The sequence below is a fragment of the Amblyomma mixtum genome, chromosome 9 (genome assembly GCF_055824585.1).
Source record: "Amblyomma mixtum isolate Tamu chromosome 9, ASM5582458v1, whole genome shotgun sequence".
Taxonomy (NCBI): domain Eukaryota; kingdom Metazoa; phylum Arthropoda; class Arachnida; order Ixodida; family Ixodidae; genus Amblyomma; species Amblyomma mixtum.
In genome coordinates this window covers 90439716-90443748 of record NC_143020.1, presented here as the reverse complement: position 1 = coordinate 90443748, position 4033 = coordinate 90439716, and the positions used below count along the sequence as shown (strand labels likewise).

Here is a 4033-nt window from a genome sequence, read left to right as displayed (position 1 = left end):
AAATTTCGTGCTTCGAAGCGTCTACGCTCGTGATCACAGCATGCAGGCAGGAGAAAGCTTCAACAGTTACATCGAGGACATCGTGGACTTATGGAAACGCTTCAACCCAAATATAGCGGGCGTAGATAAGATTAGGCACGTGCTGAAAGGTACCGATGATGACGCCTTCAACACGGCCATTGCAAAAAGTCCGACTGCCATTGCGAAGGTCTACGATCTTTGTAGAGATTTGACGAGCTACCCAAGTGGCGTGTTTTGATCCGCCATGGACATTAAACCCTATCGCCTTTCTGCCGAAATCAAGCAGTTTGTGTGCCAGGAGGTCGCCCGTCATTTGTGTCTGCTGCCCTGTCGACCGGAACCACGATCATTCCTTAAGCCGCATTTCAGGCAGGATATACAGCGACAGGTCTCGGAAGCTCTCCCTTCAGGCCATCTTTCGGATCCGTTGCGTGGGGCTTATGCGGCGTGCTGTTGTGGGTTCAACGAAATATAAAACTTCTTAAAAGGTGCGGGAACTGAGCCCGTAACTTTAAGATTGCGAGGTGTGCATGCCATCCATAGGCTGCATTAGAGCTTTGCTTCTTGGCGAACAAAAGTGAACACAGGATATTTGTATCGTTACAAGAGTAGCTTACAACCACATGAGTCATTATAATGGTAGATAAAAAATAAAACCAAATGAAATAAAAATATACCTCTTAAACCAGGTAAGAATTATTAAGTGTCAGGAGTAGTTGAAGGAAGCAGACATTGCCAATTAATGTCAATGATGACTTCTTTTATTGCTGCATATCATTCATCCGTGATGGGAATGATATAGATGTGTGACATTTATTTTTATTAGAGGGGCCATGAAATCAGTACTGCGCATTGTGCATCTGTCGGTTAACCAATAATATAATGTTCTTCATGTCCCCAGATGTTTATTACAGCATGTCAGCATGCAAACTTGCTTACTTCCTTAGCAACTAAAAGCTCGCGCTCTAACAACCAGCGATGATGACGAAGCACGGGAGTGCTGATTCGTCCTTACCTTCTTCTTACAATGAATTTTTTAAGCGGTATCGCGGTAAGTTGGGCCATATAAACAGTCAGGCGTCTTGCTGGCTTATGTAACTTCGCATAGTCATTACAAAATTGATATGGTTAGAGAAAAAAATCAAACACTGTGCGAACAGCAGTACTTTTATTATAGTTTTAGCTACAGCGCACCTCGGAGTGCTGACCAGCTACAGGAGGAGACACGATTTAGATGATGCAATAGTTAATATAAGACAACAGAAACTAATCATTCCTTGCAAGAACTTTTAACTGAAGATGACAAACATGGCTGCGAAAAATTGCAAACTACAGATAAGACAAAACGTCTTAAACATGTGTTGTTCTTTTTTCTATTATACGTGTGCAGTTTTGGTAGTAACATTATACAGGCACTATTACAAAGTATAAAGAAAGGAATGAGCGAGCGGCGACCACAATTGCGCGCCTTCTGTCGTCCTTTGAGTGCTTAGGATGATTGGCGATTAAAAGTTCAGACTGTTATGAAAGAGCAGCCTAATGTTCGTCGTCCGTTAGATGATCGTGCCCCTGTGCGTTTTCCTTCCATGAATGGAACCATTTCATCCGGTTCACCCACGGTGTCCCGCTGCGACATATGCAGCGACCTGTTCCCTAAAAAAGTCGTTTTGGAGGAGCAGCGGCTGAAAAAGCATCCGCTGAGGCAGCAACGAAGGCACCGCTGCTCCTCGGGCCCTTTCTCCATCGATAACAAGTAAGCCGAGGTTTTACTCTGTATTGCGCTTTGCTTCTGGTTTTTCGTATAAGAAGCCTATAGTAATGGCGTTAGACTCAAGCGAACATCAACCAATATTTGGCACTTTTACGCACACGCTACAAACCAATACACCCACAGTACCAAGCGTTTTCAAGCATTTCGATTGCCCAAGCAAGTGGAGGCGTCTTATAACTTAGTCATCCTTTCGTTCGCGAGGGAAACGCGCTGTTAAATCTGATTTCATGTAACCATGTTCCACAGTGAAGCTTTTGTGGCTATCGTCTTTCTTCAAAAGGAACAAACGATTGGACCTGTGTTTATACGGCTGCGATGGTTCGCATCGTTACTGAGACGCATCGACCAGCACTAATGGGGAGATCCCAGAAGGAACCGGAAATCGCACTCAGAAAGGAAAGTAGTGAAGTGGTGCCCGGGTGCTACACATAGGGGCACCACTAGTGTAACTGCGCATGGAATCGAATCCGTTCTACCCTTGCCAGATAAGGTACACAATTCCTCCTGTTGACCGCAGCGCTATAGCACAAGCAGCCGACGCCATGATCTTCAGAATCATCCTAGGCATTGTGCTCTTCGTGGGCATGAGTATATCGCTCATCGGGCTGTGCGTGGTGTTCAAGCGCTTCTGCTCCAATGCCAAGGGCTACGACATGATCAACGCTAACTCCACCATCGGCCACCTCAACCCGGTGCTCAACTACAAGGACTGCGATGATGACGTGCGTAGTGGCTCCAGCTCGGCCACACGGTGCCTGGACAACCATGACCTGGACGTGCCGGAGATCAAGGTGCTCGAGAGTCCGGGCGTCGACCCCAACGAAGACCTAAGCTACATGCCGCTGACGGCGGTGAAGGAGCGGTACTACGCGACGCCCGTAAGCCTGGCCAAGCCGCACGGCGCGCCGCCGGCCTCGAAGTCTTCGCAGGACCATGGTACTCAGGCCGCTGCGGCCACATCTTCGTCCTAGAACCCGCCCGAGGTGCACAACGCCGTGAGCCACGTCAACGAGGTCTTCCATGAAGGTCCACCCGAGTCCTCGACCGGCAGCGGAGGTCTCGGGTTCGGAGCTCGCGCAGAAATCACGACGCGGGCGCTGACGGCGAGCAGCGAATTCATCGCACGGAAGACACGTGACGCGTAGTAGTGGGTACGGATAAAGCGATTTTCATGTCTTTGTGTGGCGACCTTGAAAAGCTGTTGCATCAACCGATCGGAGCTAGGTGACCGGAGGCAACACACACCTGGGCCTATTTTGGCCGTCCTCAGACAGGCGGGATACTCTGTCCTAATTATTTCGTTTTGACCATGCACACACCACCAGAAGCTGTTTGCCCTAAATGTATGCGAGTGGTTACGTCACCCAGCCGAGTTATCTCCTTGGCCGAAGCGGTGGCGTTGTAGTAGAGCATCCTCCTCGCTTCCGCCTCGCGTTCGAACCCCGATGACGCCGGGTACCCACCGGCTTTCTACTGGGTACAAAATTTCCCCCGACCAGGTACTCGCCACTAGCGTCGCTGCGCATGGAAGCGAATCAACGAATAGAGGTTCGTGTATTCGCGTTCCCCTTTGCTGCTAAGTCCAGTAGCTTGGCAAAGAACTCAAGCGCCCGACATATTTCGGCGGTTTCTAAGACCAATAGATGCGTGTGACTTATTTTGTAACTTTATCTGATATGTATTGTAAGAGTATGAGAAAACCAGCGAAAAGGACGCATTCACAAAGAGGAGAAATACACAGGACAACGCTTCCAGCGTTGTCCTGTGTACTTCTCCTTGTGAATGCGTCCTTTTCGCTGGTTTTCTCATACCATGCACCAACTGGCCCAACAAGCTACGCTTCTTCAATAGTATTGTAGGAGAAGAGACGAATGTTTAAGCGCTCAACAGGGCTGCATTATCCTGCGTCATGGCAGTGTCCGCTGGGCCAACTGGCTGCAGTATACGCTTCTTTCGCTCCATATCAACGCTGCTACGCATAGGTGAAAGGCCTCGTGTGTTTATGGAGCGGTTCCTCTTCCTCCTTTGAGCCGGCTATGAGGCTGTCTTGCAGAGTGTGCTACTTCTCCTCATTCTGTTCTCTTTTCCCTTACAGAGGCCATTTGAACAGGCATGCACTGACCCATACTCGCGAGCGGCTTTTCCTGGGCGACCAATGCGGCCGGAAATTCAAACGGCGAGACCATCTCCTCGTCCACCAGCTGGTTCGCTTAGGGGTGAAGCCGGACACCTGAGTCGTCA

At 49.1% G+C, this 4033-nt stretch overlaps 1 pseudogene; it reads left to right on the top strand.

Moving 5' to 3' along the window:
- Positions 1-2334: 2334 nt before the first annotated feature.
- LOC149330080 (uncharacterized) lies at positions 2335-2930 on the top strand (annotated as a pseudogene).
- Positions 2931-4033: the final 1103 nt, after the last annotated feature.